This window comes from Lathyrus oleraceus, chromosome 6 (assembly GCF_024323335.1).
Source record: "Lathyrus oleraceus cultivar Zhongwan6 chromosome 6, CAAS_Psat_ZW6_1.0, whole genome shotgun sequence".
NCBI classification, from domain to species: domain Eukaryota; kingdom Viridiplantae; phylum Streptophyta; class Magnoliopsida; order Fabales; family Fabaceae; genus Lathyrus; species Lathyrus oleraceus.
Window position 1 is genome coordinate 262,269,618 of NC_066584.1, and position 25,363 is coordinate 262,294,980.

A 25,363-nucleotide genomic window follows, 5' to 3' on the forward strand; every position below is an offset into this window, starting at 1 on the left:
AAGTTGAATTTATGACTTCTAATAGAGAATAACTATAGATAATAATGTTGGATTTGGGCTCCCTTCCTATGTGGAGAAAGACACAAATATGATTAGTTCATTTGTCTCACTTAGTTAAATGGAGATCGTCAATTTGAGAGAGATAGAGAAAAAATAAGGATTCAAAAAAGAAAAAAGAGGAGAGAAACTCATTCTCATTTTTTTGCAACCGATCTCAATAAATCGATGATCTTCGATCCGTTAACGGCCGGATCAAGCTCAAATTTAGAGGGCATAGTTTTAACTTTTGACTCTTTAGAATTTCAAAACAACGTCTGAGGTGAGAGTTATCTGTTTCACGCTTAAGTTGTAGATTTGGAAAAAAAAATTAGCTTTTTGATTCTTATTTGTAAGCTCGTTTGCTTTGTGATTTGCGGTTGTTAGCACTGATTTGTGAATCACTTTAAGACTTTATTGTACTCTTAATTGATTATAGTAGAGTTATTTCTTTGGTTTTGACGACTCATGACTTTTACTCTCAAATTGAGGGATTTTCCACGTTAAAAATATCGGTGTTCTTTTATGCTTTTATTTGTTCGATTTGTCGTCTTATATTTGTTGTTGGTCCTCAAGGTTCCTATAAATCTGAGAAATTTTATATCCAATGTGTATTGATTTGTTATTGTATCTTAATTTCTCATCAAATAACTATTAAATTTAACCTTTTGAAAATGAGTTGAGGGGGTGCCACATAGAAAATGGGATAATGTGACACAATTGAATTAGAAAAGTTAACATGCGTCATTATGTAATCTACTACTTTAAATTTAATATATTATATAAATTTATTTTAAATCATTACTATATTTTGACCCAAAAAAAAACTTCTTGCGTCATTATTATCACCATTGTAATTTCATCATTTGCTTCTTGCGACATTATTATCACTATTGTAATTTCATCATTTGCTTCTTGCATCACTATTCCTTTGAATTTATGGATGTATCCAACAAAACAATTAAACCTTATTTTACTAAATGAAGTCGACTACATAGATCAAGTTTCATCATAATACTCTATTAATAACTATGTTTCTATCCAAATCATTAATCTTAAGATTCTTCTTAATAACTTCTCTAATAGTCTTTTTAAAATTTTCATTTCCTCTAATTATTTGTCTTCTCTCCATCTGGTATACCCTCATTGCTACCGAATTTACCGGTTTTCTCTCTACATGCCAAAGTCACCTAAATCTACTTTTCATCATCTTCTCCATTATATACTATTGAGTCTTACCACACATCCACTATAGCATCTTCATCGAGGATAAGTACAAATTTGATAATGTAATTGATTTTAAATTAAATGGTGAAATCTATCTGATTTGGATATGTTCTATATAATTCAAATTTGTGTGAACAAATATGTGCATTTATATATTGATTAATAGATGTGTTAATTTGCAGGATGAGTTCAAAAATGAACTATTATTTTGTGTCATCCTGATATGCTAAAGTAGGTATTTTTATACTTTGAGTTGTAGAACTTTTCAAGGGAGGATTCATGATTTATATTGGATTAGTTTGAATGGGTTTCAACCCATATATATATATATATATATATATATATATATATATATATATATATATATATATATATATATATAATATATATATATATATATATATATATATATATATAATATATATATATATTATATATATATATATATATATATATATATATATAATATATATATATATTATATATATATATATATATATATATATATAATTTAAAGGCTCTATTTTAATATTTATTGTGATATTTTAAATTATTTAATAACAAATAAATAAGTGTATTTAACATTTTCATTTTCGAATAAATTACATAATGATAAACGGACATGTCCGTTCCGTTTAGATTAGGCTTAGTAAAAGTCTGCAAAAAATAGAGCGGAGTGGAAAAGACATAGTTGAAGTTGCAAACCTAAAACTTTAGTCCGACTGCACAAAAGTGCGACGAAGCCATGCGCCATTGTGGACAATGCATATTTCAAGTCTAAAAATATATAAAATTATGTTAATGTTCATGTCCACAAATAAATGTGGTGGGTGAGATTGACACATTAGATGGTGATAGTCTAAACCTTTAGTCTGTCCTACACTAAAGTGCAGACGAAACGGACATGTCCAACTGATCGGGTCTAAATCTGCTTTTGCACCCCTAATTTTTATAAATATTATAAGAAATGTGTCACATTAAATCAACTCAGATAATAATTATGTATGGATATTAGATAAAAAATATATTTTAAGAGAAACTTATAATCACTAAATTATTTGGAAAAAAATTACAAAATATAAAAGAAAAACATGACTGCTTATAAACTTCAAAATTTTGAAACTTTATATTAAGTGTCTTTAGAGTATTATTTTAAAATTCAAAAATAAATATAAAAAGTGTGTACTTATTACATTAATAATTATTTAACCTTTAGTATTAAGATACAATTTAATTTTATTGATTCTTTAATCAATATGCTAAAAAAGTATTTAGTCAAATGTTTTACATTTTATTTTAAAATTATTAACTCAAAAAGTATATTTTAATAACCATAAAGAGCTTATAATGACTACATATTTAGTACTCCATTTAATTCCCAACACTTAATTACTTTTTCCGTTGTGTGAGAAAGAGAATAATAAAATTCAGACAAGATAGAATCTCGATATTTGTTGTTTCATACTCGTGATGTGGCGCGTGGTTTTCACTCTCTAATAAATCAAGGTAGTTTTCTTTTCTTAACTCATTATAGAAGCGCGTGTGGAATATTTGGGAATTGAATTTGCTACGACACTTGCAGCTGTTTTGATGTTGAAGTGTTTGTACAAAAGACAAGAAAAGAAAGTAACTAAAGATGTCGCACGATGAGATTATTAAAGTTTACAAAGTTACCTTTGGTGAAATCTTATTTTTACTTTCCAAAAACATTTTTTAATTTAATATTACAAAATGTGTAATTATTGTTTAAGTTTGTTGTCAAATAGATGAAATAACCACTAAAGAATAATGGTTGCGAGAAAGAAAACGAAATGCAAATTAGGAACAATAATAAGAATATTTTGTTTAGCATTTCTTAAAGGCATGTTTTATTGATATGAAGATCCTCTCCTTTTTTTTAATTATATTCTCTATTTTTTTTTCTCAATATTATATTTGTAATAATATAAATACAATAGTTAGACATAAAATGAATTTAAATGTTTTTATATATTATAAAATATTTTAATAATGGAAAGAAAAATAAAAAAAGAGTCTTAATTTTTTACTTATCTAAAGATATCATTTATATAAATGTGATATTGAGCCATACATGTTAATCAAGTGATTTTAAATAAGAGAGGAACGTGAATTGTAATATTTGAATATTTAAAAAGTAGTTTATAAAAATTTTGATTTTAAAAATGTTTATGTTAGGATAGAGAAGAAAAAAAGGGGAGGAAAAAACATATTAAAATAAGACAAAATACTTGTTTTTTTCTTTAATTGATCCCTCAATTTTAAAAAGTTTTAAATTGATCATTTAATTGTTCAAACAGGCGTCATAACTGATGTGTCAAAATAAATTATCACTTGGCACTGATGTGACATATGTTCATTATTAAAGTCATCAAAGTCATCAAAATTCTAAGAAATATTCTAAAATATTGCCTTCATACATATTTGAACCATGACACTAATTGCTAAGCAATATACCATACCTCTAGGCCTTTACATCTCTCTATAATTAGATTTACAAATAAAATATATAATAAAATCTTAATTATTTATAAAAAAAAACTTAACAGTCATGTCTCTCTTAATTTTTTGTTCTGCTTAATATACAAACTCAGAACTTAAAACATACAACCCCATAAATTAAAACATCATGGTTGAGATCTTTGTGTCATATGTACAATCTTAATTAAAATCGAAATCCAAACTCAAAAATTAATAGAAAACCAAATCCAAACTTGCAGATTTGGGAATTTCCATATCTAGATCTTGTTTAAGGAAATTTTAAAATCTGGATATTATTTGGGAATTTCCATATTTGAGAATTTCGAAATCTGAAAGAACTACTTCTTCCGTTCCTTTTTAAGTGTCATTTTTTGACTTTATACAGATACCAAGGAAGCTAATCATTATTGTTACTTTTCAAACAACAATTATTGTTTTACCTATAATACCCCTAATTATTTATTACATTCATTTTACTTTTTCTCTCTCTATAATAATTATCTAGGGGTAATTTTGACAAAATTGCAATTAATACTACCTTGAATTTTGCAAGTGACACTTAAAAAGGAACCGAGGGAGTACTACATATGATTTCTTTGAGGAATGTGCAGAACCATTAACAAATTATTAGGCATAATCATTTCAACCAAATCTTCTTGCGCATTACTGACCAGCAAATTTGGAAGGTGAGCGGTTATTTTTCATCGTACAATCATAATGAAAAAAACACAGTAGAAAACTGTGGACATATACATCATGAATTCAATAATTCTTATATCGTTACAATCATTAGATTGGCGAAACCATTGAGTCGATCCATATGCAGTTATAAGCTCCTTTTAAGCTTTTTGATCCTATGGATAAACAATTAGTATAAGAGTAGTTTCAAAATGGTGGATCCAGATCCAAAATGCTCAATAAAAAAATTAAAAACTAAAAAACTAAAATCATAGGAAGAAAATGGGAATTAACGAGGATAAGAGAAAAAAATTACCTTACTCAAAAGAGATATGCATGCATCCATCATAATTAAAACAAAGTTCAAAAAATCATAAATTTCCCAATTCATTTCAACAAATATAACTACATGTTGAGGAGAATGAGATATTAATTCAGAAGAAATAGTGTATGGATGAAATGAAAATGATATAATAATGGTCATATGTAAAACAACAAAGCATATATTTTCAGGTTGTAATTGTTAAACAAAAAATGTGAAGTGGCTTAGTCGTATTAAATTTTGCTTTGTTTGAAGACATAAGAGACTGCATTGGTCCTTTTAAAAATTAAAGGATCAAAATGGACCCCGAGGTAAAGATAAGAGACTAAAAAGGATATTTTTCCTTAAAATAAATAATTGAAAATGAAAGAGATAAGGGATAGAAAGATTACACCAGATAACTATCATGGTTTGGCCTAAACCACTTGAGGTATGTTGTAGTGCAAATATAAAGTGCAATATTATCATATTCACATGGACTTTTTGTGTTTTAAAGATTGGTTCGACTATTCTTATGCTTCTAAGCAAAAGTTGTTTATAGTTGTTTGGTTGCCGACAATTAAATGGAAAAAAATAAATTTAAATTTCGGTGTTAACATTGAGAAAACTTGTTACGATAGATTTTGTCATCGTTTATTTTCATGCATAACCATTGGTCAGTAATATGATCTTCTAAAATTCGCATATGTTATTCTCATCATATCTCATCTTTGAATCAACGATGTGATATAAGTTGTATTATATAATAGACGATCTTTCGCTCTATTAAATAAAACAACATTAAGTTCCAATAGTAAATTAAAGATATTGATATAAATTATCAGTATTCTACAGATATTAAACCCAAATCTATCTCTAGGCATTATCATCCAATAGGTGAAAACTTGGATCTAGTAACGGTCAACACCTCTTATATGTCAAGTTGTACCATGAAAACATGTTTAAGGTAGCTAGTTCAAAATAAGCGTTAAAAACAAAGAATCATCAATATTAAAATAAGTAGTATTACATAAAACGTCATGACCGTAATTAACATAGGAGTATATAATGACTATATCTACCCCAACAAAGAGATTTCTAGCTACGCTTACTTGCCGTAGCTGTAAAGGTAATTCTGAGAAGACAAACTTGGAATTCCATTTGCAACAATCTCTTGAGCAACAATTCCGCCTTTAATCTCCCTCTTTTATTCTCCTATTGAGACCAAGGTGAACTTATTACCTTTTTGTACCACCTTAAATCCATCTAACATTGTATTTGAATTGACATTGGCAGCCCTATTTATAGGCTTAAGAAAGGTAGGTTTGATAGGCGCATCGTTTATCTTCGCCTTACGCACCTATTTTCTTGCATGTTAAGAAATGTCAACTTACCCTACAACTAGCCCTAGCTCTCTAGACGCACCATCCATCTTCGACTAGCACAAAAACCTTTCATTCATCATGAAGTAACTTAGTCTTGAAGTCTTATCTCGCTTATGCTCGCCTAGCATGCCCATGGACCTGGCCTAGCAAGCCTTGCTTGTAGGAAATGGTCTTAGCAAGATCTTTATGTGCTGCTTGGTGACTTTCCAGTCCTTTTCACCTATTTTTGATAAATGTGCAAGTAAAAAATCCAAACAGATGTTTTAATAATTTTCTTTGATAAATTAGAGTTTTTTATATTGTTTTGTTATTAAATAAGTTAATAACTGCATATGTATTTTACATAATTTTGACACTTATCAGATAGTCATCCACAATTACAAGGACATAGTATTTCCCGCCCAAACCCATGGTTCTGGATGGGGTAAAAAGATCCATGTGCAACATATTTAAAGGTGCCTATTTGTCGAAACAATATTTTTATATTTAAAGGAGGTCTTTACTTGTTAACCCTTTTGGAACACATCATATAGCTCGTATTTTTCAAAATGCAAGTTTGGTCAACCGATTACTAAATCCTTGAGGAACAACTTATTCAAATGATTCATATGGATGTGAGCTATTCTCTTATGTCATATACAAGATTCATCTCTGTTACTCAAAAGACGTACATCATTTGAAGAGATTTTATAAAAATCAATCATGTAAATATTTCCACTTATAGAGCTAGTAAAAAGAGTTTGATTTAATTTAGATTTTATAACCATGAATCCAGATGAATCAAAAGTCACAATATTTATTTTGTCACATAATTGGCTAATAGCTGGCAAATTATGTTTTAAGCCAAAAACTAAAAGGGCATCCCCCATCGATATACTAGGAAGCTTACCGACGATACTATAACCAATAACCCTTCATTTGTTGATGTCACAATAAGATACAAAGCCTCCCTTTTTATAGAGAAATAAGAGAATAAATAGTTGTCTCTAGTCATATGCTTTGAGCAGCTGCTATCAAGGTACCACTTACTGTTTGCTACTATAAAGCATTCTTTGTCATCTTCATGTTTCCCATAAATCATATGTTTGATTCATATGAAGATGTCATATCATTCATTCCAAGCTATGTATGTCCTTTTTTTTTCTTTTTTTTTTCGTGGCTTTTTGAATTTTAAAATTTATTTGGATTCTGGTTTCGAGGACAATTTGAATTTGCATGACCTTTCTTTCCTCACACAAAAGAGTTTGAGGTGAATGGATATTTTCATCTTTTTTATGTTGAAAATCGTGTTGATTGTCATGCTTCATGAATCTTTTGAAATTTCAGACCATCAATGTCATGTTTTCATTAGTATCTGACTATTTGTCTTCTTCGACTTTCAGAGCTAGGTTTTTCTTCTTTTTCTATTATTCATCATCATCAGCTAGTTGTTTCAACTCCATTTTAGGTTCCTGCAACTTACTAGACAAAGTGGCCAATTTCTTAGAAGACAAGTACTCGTATTCAAAAATTACAATGGCTTTAGGTTTCCAACTACGATTTAAGTGTCTAATGACTTTTTATAAATAAAGCATCAATAAGAAAAAATTTACCCAAAATTCTCATATGTTTCACATTATGAATGAATTGTTTTCCTTTTTTCAAAATCTTTTCTTTAGGTTTCATTTTGAAAAGCTCATCACGGGTCAATGATGTTGGAACAAGTTTGGTTCTTGTTAGGGACCAATTAGTACTACTTTTTATATAATTTTATTGGTCCCTTTTACCAATTTTTGATGTAATTACACACTTTTATTCTCACTATTTTGTATAAACGCAATTAGGTTTAATTTATGTTGTTTTGAGTAGTTATTTCACATATTTGTTAGTTTTGTAGAATTTTTGGACAATAGAGCTTCGGAATGCATAATCATAATTTGGAAGAAGTGTTGAATGCAATTTGGAGGCCTATTTTTGAAGATAAACAATTTGAAGAATATTTGGATGAAGCTTGCAAGGCAAGGAAGTTGAAGTGGCTTCAATTTGCGCCGCGATCACCCTTCGCGCCGCGAACCTTGCGAATCCAGCAAGTTGTTTTTGCCAAGTGTGATGTTTTCAAGGCCAACTGTGTTTTGCCAAATCTGTATCTGTTTTAGGGGGCTTTTCAGCTTTAGATGAAAATGAGCATTTTAGGAATGGTCAACCCTTTTAGAAAACAGAATGAAAATTGTTCACTCATTCATTCATAGTTTGATATTTTGTAAGAGAAAAACAGAAGTTCTTACCATTGCCTTTTGCTTTCCAAAATGATGATGAGGAGCTAAACCCAATTTTGTCAAGATTGGAGGTAGTAGCTATTCCTATTTGTTTATGTATTTCATTTGACTCTTGTATATGATAAAAGATTGTTGATGTATTGAATGATATTTTTGCCCTAAGTTGAATACTAGATTTGAGTAGTTGTTGAAAGAGATTATTTAAGTCTTGACATAAAATATATTTTCAAGTAGTGAATAAGTTGTAGAAATAGATTTATTCACTACTCTTCTTTTGTATCAACCATTAAAGATTGCTATATTGATAGTTAGGTGGAGAAATCGTCTAAAGATTAATATAGTAATTATCACACTATCATTTAGACATAAATGATATTGAGAGGATACTTGAACATCATCAATAATCTTGAATCTATATAGTTGTCATAAGGAATCATAAGCAATTTGAATAGTGAACTCCAATCTTGTCAAGCCTTTTACATTTGATTAAAACTATTTTATTGTTTTAGAGACATTTTACTCAAAAGATAACTTTTCAAACAAAACAACTTGGTTACTTTCTAAACTTATAACAATTTGGATTATAGAACGGCGGTAATAACAACCAATCTCTGTGGATACGATATTAAAATATTTGCCGAAAAAATACTTTTCAACAAATTGGCGCCATTGCCGGGGATTGGTGTTCGATATTACAAGCATTGCAATAATTCATTGTTTTAAGTTTTGTACTTACTATCACTCTTGTGTTTCACTTGGTTTGTTAGTTTTGTAGATTCTAGTGCATGTGAGGAAAAGCTACCGAGGAGCAATTTCAATTCGATCCCGAAATTGAAAGAACACTTCGAAAGCTCAATAGTAAAACACGAAGAAGAAGGAAACTAGCCGAAGAGAGGAACCGGAGAGAAGAAGCATCTACTTCCGCACTTGTTCAAATCGAAGAAGTGGTTGTAGAGGCTTGTGACGGAAACATGGCGGATGACACTCCTACCGAAATGTCCGCTAATAGTCCAAGAAGGAATGCTCAATTTACTCGTGGAGGAAGGAATACGGAAATGAAGACTGGAATCCTCCAACTTCTCTATGCAAATCCATTCACCGGAATGGACCATGAAGATCCGTATACCCATCTCATCAAATTCTATGAGATTGCGGGTTCTACGGGAATTGATGAAACGGGTGAAGATGCATTATTTAAGAGGATGTTCCCACACTCCTTAGTGGGAAAGGCAAAAGAGTGGTACCTTGATCAAGCACCAAGAGTGATGACGGATTGGAATTGCTAGAAGAAAAGTTCTTAGAAAGATATTTCCCTCAATCCCGATTCATGGAAGCCAAAATGGCTATTGCGGTATTCACTCAAGGAAGCAATGAGTCTTTAAATGAGGCTTGGGAAAGATTCAAGTCAATGTTGAGAAAATGCAAGGGCCATGGTTTTGATGAGCTCACTCAAATCCATATTTTTCTAAATGGGCTCCAATCGACTCACAGAACACTTTTGGATGCTACCACGGGTGGCTCTCTTATGTCAAAGAATGCGGAAGAAGCAAAAGTCATTATTGACCGGATGACACTCAATGATCGTCAAAGTCAACATGACCGTAGTCCTTCACAATGGAAACCGGGAGTTCTTGAATTAAATACCAATGATGCCATTCTTGCTCAAAACAAGCTACTTTCTCAACAAGTGGAGTTGCTTACTCAACAAATGGCCAAGCTTCCACAATAAATGAAGGAAATTCAAGGGTCTCAAGTTCGACATCAAGTAGCATGTTGCGAATTATGTCAAGGAGATCATCCAACCAGTTTTTGCCCTCCACTAGAAGAAGTGAGTTATGTGAACAATCAAAATCAAGGCTATCAAAGACAACCTCCACCCAACAACAACTCATATCAAAGGAACAATCAAGGTTATCAACCATCAAGGTTCAACAACCAAAATTTTCAGCAGCAAAGTCCTTATCAACATCCAAATTCTCAAGAACAACAATTGCAAGGAGGAAATTCAAAGCTAGAAGACACTCTCCAACAATTCATGCAAGCCTCCATGGCAAATCAGAAGAGCAACGAGGTAGCAATCAAGAATTTGGAAAACCAAGTAGGTCAACTTGCGAAACAATTGTCGAAACAAACTGCGGGATCTTTCTTCTCCGCTAACACTCAAACTAATCCAAAGGAGCATTGTAAAGCAATTTTTACTAGAAGCGGTAGAGAGTTGACAAGTGGAAAAGTGAGGAGATTACAGTAGAGAATGAGATGGATGTTGTATATGAAAATGAGGGTGTGGATTGTGAAAAGGAGAAAGTGGCAGAAACTGTTCAGTTCGCGCCGCGATCTCCCTTCGCGCCGCGAAAAAAGTAGAACCAGCAATTGATAGCAGAACAATAGTGTGAAGTAGAAATGAAGAAGGAAATCGAACCGAGAAAGAAGAAAAAAAGAGACAAAGGAGTGAATGTCACTCCAGTTCAGCATCTACCTTATCCGCACGCACCATCAAAGAAGGATAATGCTAGACACTATGCACGGTTTATGGACATATTCAAACAACTTCAAATCAATATTCCATTTGCCGATGCATTAGAGCAAATGCCACGGTATGCAAAGTTCATGAAGGATATTCTCACAAAGAAAAGGAGACATGTGGAAGACGAGACAATCTTGCTTGATGCACGTTGTAGTGCCATCATTCAAAAAACTCTCCCAAGAAAGGAATCTGATCCGGGCCGAGTCGTTTTACCGGTAACCATTGGAGACACCTACTTTGGTAATGGTTTGATTGACTTGGGATCTAGCATCAATTTAATCCCCCTATCCATTGTTAAATGATTGGGAAATGTTGAGATCAAATTTACAAGGATGACTTTACAACTAGCTGATAAGTCTACCACTTCACCATATGGAGTTGCTCAAGACATGTTAGTGAAGGTGGACAAATTCTTGTTTTCGGTAGATTTTGTGATAGTAGACATGGAGGAGGATCGTGATGTTCCTCTAATTCTTGGAAGACCATTCATGAAAACAACCCGAATGATGATTGACATTGATGATGGACTAATGAAAGTAAGGGTGCAAGATGAAGAGGTAGCCTTCAATCTTTTTGAAGCCAAAAAGCATCCTAATGATAAGCATGATTATTTCCGAATCGATGCCACCTAGGAGGAACTAGTGAAGGTCACAAACCAGGTTCATGTTTCTAATCCATCAGAGAGATCACTTATCGGAGTCTACAAAGTTTCGACCGAAAATGAAGGAAAAGAGATTGAAGCAATGTTGCATGAATTAGAGTCTTGTGGAGAGCTTGTTTATCATGAAGAGACAAACGAAGGCTTGGATATGACAAAGAAAGTGGAAGAGCCAAAACTAGAGCCACACTTGAAGTATGTGTTCCTTGGTGATGATTGTACTAAACCGGTGATCATTAGCAATACCTTATCCACAAAAGAGGAGAATCAATTGATACGAGTGTTGAAAAAGAAGGAAGTTGTCAAACTATTGGAGGCCGGGATGATTTGTCCTATCTCCAATGGTGAATGGGTGAGTCTGGTGCAAGTAGTTCCGAAAAAGGGTGGTATCGGATTTTATCGAATGTTCACCAAGAACCTCTTAAAGACAACAAAGCCCTTGGGTAAGTTGCTCAGCAAAGCCGGATCGTGAAGCTAATCATTGAACCGTCGAGCTCAAAACAACGTTAAACAAAGCGCTTGTTAGGTGGCAACCCAACGTTGTAAGTCTGCATTTTAGAATTTTCTCAATTCTGCTGTTATGATATTTTGTTGTGTCTTTTATTATGAAACTTGAGTTCTGTCCACTGCAAATTAATTTTTCAGAAATTCCTTCAGTTCGCCCCGCGATCATCTTTCGCCCCGCGAACTGAATGGAAAGCTTCAGTTCGCGCCGCGAACAAAGTTCGCCCAGCGAACGGAGCGTGGCAGAACCACTTAAATTCTGTTTAGGTTATTTTTTTGTCCATTCTTATTTTCATAAAGCAACAAATTTTCTTCAACAACCCCACTTCCAAAACTTCCAAAACTCAAAAATTTCCCCCTCCATCTCCCAAATCCCAACTTATTAACAAAGAATCAAGTGAATCTCAACAAGGTATGTTTGTTCTCTTCCCATTCCTTTTTGGTTTCTCAATTAGGTAAGAGTAGGGTTTTGCTAAGATTGGAATTTGATTCTAGAAATAACCTTGCATGTCTAAAGTTGATTCAGATTAGGATGAGGATAGAGATTATGATTATGACTGTTGGTGGTGCAAACCTTAGGAACCCTAAAAGACACCTGGAATTTTCCTGGTTCGTAGGGTTCGCGCCGCGAACGGGCCTTCGCGCCGCGAACTGGGAAATTCCAGTCTCATGTTTTATGCTTGTGATTGCTAACTCCCTTTATGGTTTGTTGTGTGGTTGTTCTGATTTTTATTGCAGATGTCTAAGAGAACAAAAACCATGTCTTCCGGTCCTTCTCGTTCATTGAGACGGTTCTTAAGTGATGAACATGAAGAAAGATTTGAAAAATTAATCAAGAGAACCATCCAACCAGAAAGGTTCATCCGCTTATCACCGGGTGGGACTTATCGGAATTTGGTATCAAATTTTGAGAGAAGAAGATGGAGCAAACTTTGTGAACCAGAGTCGGCAATCAATTACGGCATTGTGCGAGAGTTTTATGCCAATGCTCTTCATCTTGAAAAGGGAGTAGCTTTCAATTACCAAACAAGAGTAAGAGGCAAGATTATTTCTTTCGGCAGAGATGCAATTAACACATATCTTGGTAATCCTCTCACCTTGGGAGAGAATGAGCGGTGCGAGTATCGCACCAAGGAATTGGCCAACGTTTGGGATCTTCCAGTGGTGAGCGCTACCTTATGCCTTGAAGGAAAGACATTTGACTTAAATGATCAAGGACTCCCAAAGTCACGGAAGAGAGAAAATCTGAATCTGGAGGCAATGGCATTTCTGGTGCTGCTGTTGAACAATATCCGGCCAAGGAGCCACAGCACCACTATCCCTTTGGATGTAGGGTGTTTATTTTATTACATCATGATAGGAAAATTTGTTGATGTATCATCCATTATTACGGGCGAAATGCGCAAGATGATTATAAGTGGAATAAAGTTTGGTGGTAAAGCAGGTGTTCTTGCATACCCGGGGCTGATTATGGGACTTTGCCGACGGGCACATGTTCCCATTCCGGATGAAGTACATTTCTCTATCACTAGTGTTATTAATGATGCTTATCTGAACAGGTTTTGCCAAAGCCAGATGGACAGAGCCGAAGGAGCTAGGACTTCGTCCTTTAGACCTCGAGCCCGCACTACTCCAGCTTTCGATCAAATGGCATTTGCTAATTATTGTTGTGAGAGCTTCGAGGCCTCTAGGAGGTCTCAATCTTTTATCTTTGATGCTATGCAGCAACAATTTCAGAACACTTTCCTTGCACCTGAAGCTCGCACATTTCCTACCCAGGAGGAATATGTTGCTTATGCTAATTGGCCTGAGGGCAGACCAGCTTTTATGGGGGGTGCAGGAGGTGGTGCAACCCATGATGATGAGATGGAGGATGTCCTTGGATCTGTTGGTGGTGGCCAGGAGGAGGAAGATTGAGGAGTTTGTTGAATTTTAGAGTTTGTTTTTTATTTTGAGTTTTCTTTGTATTATTATTGCTTTTGTAAAATTTTGAATGTACTTTTGGGTGGCTCTAGTTCACCAAAACTTTGGTTTGTTAGTTTGTTTTGTTAATTGCATGAATACTCTATGAGATTTAAGTGTGTTACAATGAATTTGGTTTACCAACATTTTTTTGTTTAATTGTTCTTACTCTTAAGTCAAGCTTAAAGCAACCAAGAAATGTTCGCAAAGAAAGAAGCATAAGACACTTCGAGTGGTGATGATAAGAATTAGTGTCGGCATTTCAAGGTACACTTTATCGCGTTCTAGACTTAACATGAGTAGTTTGATGGTGTGTGCAAATTCCATATCATAAATTCATTGAAATACATGTCATTTTTGAATCAAAATAGGACTTAACCAATTGTGAGGAGGATTTCCATTGTACACTAAAATGCGGGAAACCAAGCATTATTTCAACTCATTCTTATCATGCTAAATCATGCATCAATCTACTTTTGTGTGAAAATTTTGAAAATGATAGAGGCATTGTTTGTTGAGAAAAACCACTTGACCAAAAAGTTTTGAATCAACGAACCTTGTGAGCAGTAATCCTTAGTTAACCCCCTTTGAGCTTACTTTAGGATTCATTTGATTGATAAGTGTAAAATCAACTAAAATTTTTGTGAATAAATGAATCCTAATTTCTTTCGTGTCAATTGAACCCTCAAACCGAGTTGTTTGCAAATTTTGCCTTTTGCTTATGTCTAAGTAGGGAGCATTATTGAATAAATTTGGTTTCGGAATCTAAAGTTGGGGAGAGTAAAGTAAAAAGAGTTGATTAGAAACTTGGAGAAGTGAGTTTTTATGAAAGGGTGAAAATATGAAAAGAAACAAGAAAAAGAAATCACCCTTGAAACCATAGAGCAAAGAAAAAGAAAAGAAAGAAAAAACAAAGAAAATGCTCATGGTTGTGTGGATGTGAAAAGAAAAAGAAAAGAAAAAAGACGGGGATCAAAGAAATGAAAATTATGTAGAGTTGAATGTTTGGGAATGCTCCCTTAAGATATGTAATTTTGTTTAAATTCTCTTAATCATATCCTTTCTTGTAACCCAAGCCACATTACAACCCTTGAAAGACCTCTTGATTCTCATTTTTCACATGATTTGGTATTTGTTTTGATGACCGCATGATTTGAGTTGTTGTTGATTTAATTGCTTGGATGAGTGAAAGTAAACCTTCATGTTATTCATCATTACTATGATGTGTGTGTAAGTTTGATTCAATTTTGACATACATGGCTTTAAATTCCTTGGTATGATTTTTGCACCCAACCATTGCTCTTATTCATATTTTGTCTAGAATTGAGATAGGTGGATTGAGAAAGTGCCTAACACTTTTGAACCATTTGAATATCCTTGGTTAATCCTTGTTTCAATCTTTTGTGTCATTGCTTTGGTTGTGATGGTGGAAACTTTTGTTTAGGGACAAACAAAATGCTAAGTTGGGGAGAGTTGTTAGGGACCAATTAGTACTACTTTTTATATAATTTTATTGGTCCCTTTTACCAATTTTTGATGTAATTACACACTTTTATTCTCACTATTTTGTATAAACGCAATTAGGTTTAATTTATGTTGTTTTGAGTAGTTATTTCACATATTTGTTAGTTTTGTAGAATTTTTGGACAATAGAGCTTCGGAATGCATAATCATAATTTGGAAGAAGTGTTGAATGCAATTTGGAGGCCTATTTTTGAAGATAAACAATTTGAAGAATATTTGGATGAAGCTTGCAAGGCAAGGAAGCTGAAGTGGCTTCAGTTCGCGCCGCAATCACCCTTCGCGCCGCGAACCTTACGAATCCAGCAAGCTATTTTGGCCAAGTGTGCTGTTTTCAAGGCCAGCTGTGTTTTGCCAAATCTGTATCTATTTTAGGGGGCTTTTCAGCTTTAGATGAAAATGAGCATTTTAGGAATGGTCAACCCTTTTAGAAAACAGAATGAAAATTGTTCATTTATTCATTCATAGTTTGATATTTTGTAAGAGAAAAACAGAAGTTCTTACCATTGCCTCCAAAATGATGATGAGGAGCTAAACCCCATTTGTTAAGATTGGAGGTAGTAGCTATTCCTATTTGTTTATGTATTTCATTTGACTCTTGTATATGATAAAAGATTGTTGATGTATTGAATGATATTTTTGCCTAAGTTGAATACTAGATTTGAGTAGTTGTTGAAAGAGATTATTTAAGTCTTGACATAAAATATATTTTCAAGTAGTGAATAAGTTGTAGAAATATATTTATTCACTACTCTTCTTTTGTATCAACCATTAAAGATTGCTATATTGATAGTTAGGCGGAGAAATCGTCTAAATATTAATATAGTAATTATCACACTATCATTTAGACATAAAAGATATTGAGAGGATACTTGAACATCATCAATAATCTTGAATCTATATAGTTGTCATAAGGAATCATAAGCAATTTGAATAGTGAACTCCAATCTTACCAAGCCTTTTACATTTGATTAAAACTATTTTATTGTTTTAGAGACATTTTACTCAAAAGATAACTTTTCAAACAAAACAACTTGGTTACTTTCTAAACTTATAACAATTTGGATTATAGAACGGCGGTAATAACAACCAATCTCTGTGGATACGATATAAAAATATTTGCCGAAAAAATACTTTTCAACAGTTCTACATCTACAATCCTTGAGTTTTGATGATAACAAAGTATAAAGTACAATTTTGTACTCTAATAGTTTGTTAAGTGTGTAGAATCATAAGGACAAAGAAAGCATATTCTGAATTATGGACTCAATGGACTCTAGATAAAGCAGACTTTGAACAAGTCAGATGTTGGATAAAACAAACTCTAAACAAGCCAGACATTGTACATAGTGGATAAAGCAGACTCTGGACTATGGGTAGAGCAAACTCTTAACAATCCAGACTCTGTACAAAGCAGACACTGGACATCATCAAATTCCAAACTAAGGTTAAAATACAAAATAGTGCTTAACTGCTAGTCAAATCTGGACAACCTACTCAACACTTCTGAAAAGCAATCCGTATTTACTCTAATAAGTCTAAGCCTCATTTTCACTAGACACTGAAGTCTAATCTTTAAAGCTCTGAACTTTGACCAAGCTTTTAATAATCTCAAATATGAAGCCAATGATTTAGAGAAGAATGATTGAAAGTATATTCGTGAAAATTGTAAATTCAAGCGGCAAAATCAAATGTTTCCTTTAAAGGACAAATATGTTGGAATTATTAATGAATGTACTACCAACAAATCTCCATATTTCACAGCTCAGCCTCGTTCCACTATTACAGTTATGAAATGTAAGAAGTTTCCAATTTTATCCTCTAACGATACTATTTATCATATATTTAAAGAGGACAAAGGAATTGTGAAAATATAGAAAGATACAACGACGAAAAGAAAAGAACAACAATTACAACATTCACTACACTTAGAGCTTTTCATTTGTATATTTTATTAAGTGTAACTCTAAAATTCATTTTGTGTATCTGCTTGTTAATAAGCATTCTTGTAAATACATAATCTTTATATTATAACTTTGTGTAAATTCCTTGAGGGACTAGCTTTAGTCTGTAGCCTCAAGAAGTCATTGACAATTGGTCTTTGAGTTTTTTCTTGAGGGACCGAGTTTAGTATATAGTATAAGCTAGTAATTGACACTAGGGTCCAAGCAGGAGGTCCAACAAACAAACAAAAAATAAATCTCAAACAATTTGGACCACTTGATTGTGATCAAGTGGCCAGGATCTCAGGGTTACGGTGGGGAGGCACTCAGAGGATTATTTCATTTAAAGTAATTAACTATCAATCATAAATCAACATGTGGCAACTATAGTAACAGTAATAATAAAATTATAAAATAAATAATTAAAAAAAAAGAGTCAGAGAGAGAGAAACAAAACTCACATCCCTCTCATCTTCTTCGCGTTACTTTCTCTCTCTTCTTCTCTCATTTTTCATCTCTCTCAATAAACACCAACCAAAATCAACAAGACAAAGTGAAATCAACATAAATGAAAATAAAAAGAACATGATTCGAAATAAACTAATAGTGGAATGGCGTCAGATCGGTCGAGGGTGGCGAAGAAGGAGTATAATAATAAAATAAATAACTAAAAATGAAAGAGATAAGGGATAGAAAGACCATATTAGAAAATTATCCTAGTTCAGTCTAACATATTTGACCTACTCCATTTCCCAAGAGTTTTCCCTTAACATTTATACTAAAGAAATTTTGATCTTTTAACAAGATAAGCCCAAACTACCTTTCACAGTAACTTAAGATTTTGCACAAGATCAACCCCAAAACCTTCTACAACCAAACAAAGTTTTCACTTAGGCTAAGCTTAATAACCTTCGCCCAATATTTTTTATGGTTTATCTTGCAACCTTCAAATATATTACAGAGACATTACAAAATAAGTATGCTCTTGAATATCTACTTACAACATAACACTAGTACAATAATTCTCAAAAGAAGTTGTTCACTCTCTTGCCACTAGGGCAACTATAGTGACAAAAGACTTTATAAAAGAATGAGAGAACGAATGATAGAAGAATTTTTCTATTCAAAAAAATGATGTATTTTCAAATGATTTATTTTTCTAAAAGAGGAAACATCTCATGAGCCATTTTATCCAGTTACTCGATTAAACTTATGTATTAATCGATGAACCAAACTAAAATAGGAAAGTTTAAAATACTATGTCACTTAATCGAATATTATACTCCTTAATTGATTAGAAAATGTTACACTTTGATATAATCGATTAGAGGGACATCTTAATCGATTAGCCATTGTATTTTACCTTTCTAATTGATCAAACAAGCTTCTAACCAATTAAGCGCTTGCCCAATTTGGTTTTAAGATTTTTTTCCAAAAGAGAATAGGTTATTGGACAAACGAGTTCTAACACAATAGGGAGTTGAATTGTGGTATTCAAAATTCACAATTAAAATTAAGGTTTTGTTAATTAAAAGAAGTGAAGATATGTGGGACTTTGGATGAAGGGAGGATTTGTTGGGTCAAATAATATATTCATCCAAGTACTACATCGGGTAGTAGAAAGAAAATAAAACTTGAGTATTAATATAAATAGAGATAGTTAGTTTTAGTTTTCTATATCGATTGGTCATCATGGGGGAGGGGGAGAAACATTCACATTAGGTCAAACATTCACCTAAAGGTCAATGACTCACTCAAACAAGTGAGAAAGATATCACATATTCATCAAAAACCTTAAGGTGATAGGTGTATGGATCATCTCACTTATAAAGTGTTCAACCTCCACTCACTACGCCAAATAAGGGAAAAGAGGGCGCTTATTTTGGCCTATAACAGCGCTTTTAAGCGCTCTCTAATCTGGCGCTGGCATAGGTAAAGACAGCGCTTTGTTCTCCTGGAGAAAGCGCTGTCTAAAGTGGCCACATTATAGTGCGCTTTAAGAAAAAAGCGCCCTCTGGAGTGGTCCATAGAGGGACACCTTAGAGGGCGCTTTCTGGTAAAAGCGCCCTCTAAAGTTGTCAGTGTAAAGTGTTTAGAGGGCGCTTTCAGGAAAAAGCGCCCTCTAAAGTTGTCATTGTAAAGTGTTTAGAGGGCGCTTTCAGGAAAAAGCGCCCTCTAAAGTTATCAATGTAAAGTGTTTAGAGGGCGCTTTCAGGAAAAAGCGCCCTCTAAAGTTGTCATTGTAAAGTGTTTAGAGGGCGCTTTCTGGACAAAGGGCTCTCTAATGTGTTAGTTATTTTAAAAAAATTTGTTTGAAAAACAGTGGATATATATTTATTTGGTAATCTGTTCGCATGCTGCAAAAGTGTAAAATTCATATTGATTTCATCCTTTAATCCAATGTTATACACCATTAATCCATTGATATATACAACATGAATCCATTTATATACAACATTAATCCTCCATATATACAACATTAATATATGATTCTTTGATCAACAATATACAACAACATATTCTCAAAGTACTACAATTAAGAGAATAAAACATAACAACCAACACCCAGTGACCACTGTATCCAAAAGCTGTCTAGTAGTTCTAACCAATACTAAACAAAAACGCCCATCCACCCATGGTGGCAAACATGTTCTGTATATCCAAAAGCTGTCTAGTAGTTCTATCGCACATCCATACAAAATAAGGCTCAACCAAAACAACAGATGGCAGCATAAGTAGTCCCCTACAAAAAGAACACGTCCAAATGCAAATAACACAGAACTGTCAAAAGGCGATTGAGCAACAAATAGTAAACAATGGCATAAAGTTAAATGACATAGCTAATATTACCTGAATTCCTGCATGGCTGTTAAGGTAAAAATCAAATTCCCTAGGGTGACAAATGCCGGTGTCTACCACGGTTCCTTTGACAATTTAGAACAACAAAATCAGCAAAAAGTGATAAATTCAAATGATAATATATACCAGCTGCATTGAGAAATATATTGAAAAAACCTGGCATAATTTTTCCACTTCTATCGGTCTCTTTGGGGTTGACAGGAAAGAGACGGGTGTGATGTCTCTTTTGGACCACTACAAAAGTAACTTTAAGTAGATACCCATCCTCTATTGAGACACAAGCCTGTATCTCCGACCATATTTTTTCTTTGCCAACCTTCAAGTCTGGACTTCTCCAATTATCACATGTAATCGGAATATGTTGTCGAACAAGGAAACCAATATCGTAGAGGGATACTTTCAAATATCCAGCATCATCATCTAAACAAATATCAATTGATACTTTCGAGCATCCCTTGCCCCTTGCACAAATGATTGACTTCATAATAGCCATTTTACCTGTAAAAAAGAAAACAATTAAAATCAGATGACAAATGTAAAAACAATTAAAATCATAAAAGTCATTTTACCTGTAATAAAGAAAACAATTAAAATCATTTGACCTGTACCTTTTTCACTAAGTTCTCTTTCTTTTCTTGGTTGGAATATGTTCTACATGTCTCTTAACAACACGGACGGTTGGATTGATCCAAATACCCTCATTATGATCATTTCTAATATATGAAACATTTGATATATTATTCTCATCTTGATCATTTCTGGTAAACGATTCAATCTCAACATCAATATCATCACCTTGATCTCCAGTGTTTTCATCAATTACTTTGTTGGAAAAAAGAACTATAGACCATTTCGTACTTTTCGGATCATTGACATAGAACACTTGTCTAGCTTGAGAGGCTAGAATAAAAGACTCATCTTTGTATCCCACCCTATTAAGATCCACTTGCAAAAATCCTGACTTATCCATTCGAATGCCGTTATTATTTTCAACCCACTTGCAACCAAATATAGGAATCTGAAACTTCTCATAATCAAACACCCAAATGCGCTCGATAACACCAAAATACGACAGATTTGCAAATTTGGGGTTTAAGTCCTTCACACTTGATATGTGCATTGCTTCAGCTACCACGGTGACACCACTATTCTGCATAGTACTTTTATCATCTTGTTCTTTGGTATAAAATGTGTATCCATTAATCGCGTATGCGCTATAAGAAAAAACATGGAAACTTGGACCATATGCTAAGCATCTCAACCTTTCTGTTATTGAAGCGGGATCTGAATAATACTTTGAATAAATATGATCCTTAAACCAAGGTATAAAACATCGATTGTGCTCTCGTACTATCCAATTTTCATTTCTATTGGGATTTAAACCTCGGAGAACATCCTTGTGAATTTCAACATACGGCTCAACCTCATTCTCATTGTGCAGAACATACAAATGCACTTGATCCCGTTCGACCCTTGATACTGCCACGATTTTATTTCCAATTAGATTTTTTCCTTCTTTCTTTTCGACAAGCTGAGACTTGGGGAGTCCGATTGACTGAACATTAGACAAATATTCAGTACAAAACTCAATCGCTTCTTCAACAATGTATCTTTCAACCATACAACCTTCTGGTCGACTTCGGTTCTTCACGTACCCTTTTAATATTTTCATATAACGTTCAACAGGGTACATCCATCTCATATAAGCTGGTCCACACAATTGTGTCTCTTTCACAAGATGAACAACTAGATGTACCATTATGTCAAAAAATGATGGAGGAAAAAACATTTCAAGCTCACACAAAGTAATAACGATTTCTTTTTGCAACATTGGTAAGATCGCAGGATTGATCACCTTACTGCAAATTGACTTGAAGAAAGAACACAACTTAGTTATAGAGCTTCTTACTTTTTCTGGAAGAATAGAACGTATACCTATTGGGAGAAAATGTTCCATTATAACATGGCAATCATGGGTCTTTAAACTCTTTAACTTGAGGTCTTTCATAGACACAAGTCTTCTAATATCTGAAGAGTACCCTTCTGGAACTTTAACTTCACTTAGAAACTTACACAATGTTTTTTTCTCCTTTCTAGATAGAGTATAAGCAGCAGGCGGTAGATATGTTCGTTTTCCTTTCTTCAAGGGTCCTAATTCAGTTCTTATTCCCATCGCTATCAAGTCCTTTCTTGCCTTAAGGTCATCCTTAGACTTTCCTTGTATATTGAGTAACGTGCCAATAACACTTTCAAATACATTTTTTTCAATATGCATAACATCAAGAAAATGTCTCACATACAAGGACTTCCAATACGGCAATTCAAAAAAAACTGACCTCTTCTTCCACCCACTTTTGACAAGTGTGTGGGCAAAAGGCTTGCCAAACTGAGTATCCAAATCTTTCACCTTTTCAAAAATTTGATCACCCGTCAATATAGGTGGAGCTCTGCCTTGTTCTGTCTCTCCATTGAACCCCTTTCTCCATCCACGGTAGTGATGATTTGAATTTAAGAATCTCCGATGACCGAGAAAGACATTCTTCTGACCAAACTCCAAGCGCTTCCAATCTATTTTATCTTCACAAATAGGACACGCACATTGACCTTTTATGCTATACCCTGATAGATTTCCGTATGCAGGAAAATCATTAATTGTGCCAAATAACATCGCCCTCAAGTTGAAACTTTCTTTCCTATATCCATCATAAACCTCCACACCGGTCTCCCACAAAATCTTTAAATCTTCGATTAAGGGCTTCAAGTACACGTCTATGTCATTCCCTGGTTGTTTAGGTCCAGAAATCAACATAGACAACATCATGTACTTACGCTTCATACATAGCCATGGAGGTAGGTTATAAATCATAATAATCACAGGCCATGTACTGTGTGAGATACTCTGGATACCGTGTGGGTTCATTCCATCAGTAGATAATGCCAAGCGAAGGTTTCTTGATTCTTCTCCAAATTCAGGATAATCATTATCAATTTTCAACCACTGTGGTGAATCTGCCGGATGTCGATACTTTCCATCTATAATTCTTTCATCTGCATGCCAGGTCAAGTGTCTTGAATCGGTTTCACTACGAAACATGCGTCTAAATCTCGGAATAACAGGAAAATACCACAAGACCTTTGTTGGAGACAACTTGTTCTTATATCGCGAGACACCGTATTTAGGACACTCATTTAACGATGCATACTCATTTCGAAACAAAACGCAATCGTTTGGACATGCATGTATCTTATCATAGCTCATGCCAATAGAGCACAACATCTTTTTGGTCTCATATGTTCGATTGGGAAGAACATTATCCTCAGGAAGCATATCTTTCAAAAGGGCTAATAACTCTGTGAAACTTTTATCCGACCACCCATTGCCCGCCTTTAAGTTGTACAACTTTAATACCGCAGACAATCTTGTGAATTTAGTGCAACCATCATACAAAGGTTTCTCTGCATCACTTACCAACCTCTCAAACATTTCGGGACAATCCTTAAGATCTCCTTCAAGTGCTTCTGCAATCTCTTCAACTCGATCACAATCGTATGTATCTGCGCCACTATAGTTTGAGGCATAGGTCGTACTATCCCCCGGTTCAACATTTTCGTTACTTTTCTCACCATGCAAATTCCAACATGTATAACTTCGATCAATTCCATGCCTCATTAGATGCGATGTCAACTGAACTGCGTCAACCCGTTTCCCATAACAACAACCCAAGCAAGGACATATCATTCTACTGGGGTCTTCGGCGTTCGCAACGGCAAACTTAACGAATTCTAATACCCCATTCTCGTACTCTCTCGACAATCGATTGGAAGACATCCATGTATTATCCATTACTAATTAGAATAAACAAAAAACAATTTCAGAAGAGTTCAAACACATTCGGACCTAGGTTTCTAATGATATTGGTGTTGACACAAAATCAGATATTCATAGGGCTTGAAATTGCCTAATAAACCCAAACAAACGTAGGGCTTGAAATTTAACGCATGCGCTATCAAATTTAAAATGACTATGAATATTGAAACTTTACAGGTTGAAACAAACGTAGCATAGACAACGCATAGACAACAATAACAAAAAACTGAAATGGGGCAAAGCTAAAACAAAGCAAGAAATAGGGCAAAGCTAAAACGAAACAAACGTACCTTTGGTGCCAGAAGGAGGAAACGTCGTAGATCTAACAGAGGTGGAAGGAGAACGCCTTAGAACCCTAACGTGAAAAAGAATGAAAATAACAGAGAGTGAAATAACAAAACGCGCAGTATGTTATAATTTTAATGTTTACTAAACGGGACCTTAGAGGGCGCTTGTGGAAAAAAAGCGCCCTCTAAGGTGCGCTGTCTATTGCTCCTTATTTTTTCGCTTCACTTTAGACAGCGCTTTTGTAATAAAGCGCCCTCTAAAGTGCGTTGTTGTACATGGACTTAGAGAGCGCTTCCTTAGAAGCGCCCTCTAAGGGTATCCTTAGAGGGCGCTTGCATAAACGCGCCCTCTATTGTTGTCCCTCCATTTCCTCATTATTTTTTCGCTTCACTTTAGAGGGCGCTTTGTTACACAAGCGCTCTCTAAAGTGCGCTGTTGTACATGGACTTAGAGAGCGCTTTCATAAACGCGCCCTATATTGTTGTCCCTCCATTTTCTCATTATTTTTTCGCTTCACTTTAGAGGGCGCTTTTTTACACAAGCGCTCTCTAAAGTGCGCTGTTGTACATGGACTTAGAGAGCGCTTTTTTAAAAGCGCCCTCTAAGGGTACCCTTAGAGGGCGCTTTCATAAACGCGCCCTCTATTGGTGTCCCTCCATTTCCTCATTATTTTTTTGCTTCACTTTAGAGGGCGCTTTGTTTCAAAAGCGCCCTCTAAAGTGCGCTGTCTATTCCTCCTTATTTTTCTCTTCACTTTAGAGTGCGCTTCTTTAAGAAAGCGCCCTCTAAGGTGCGCTGTCTATTCCAGTTTTTGGCGTAGTGACTTTTCTAAGCAATATGGGACTTAGAACTCCC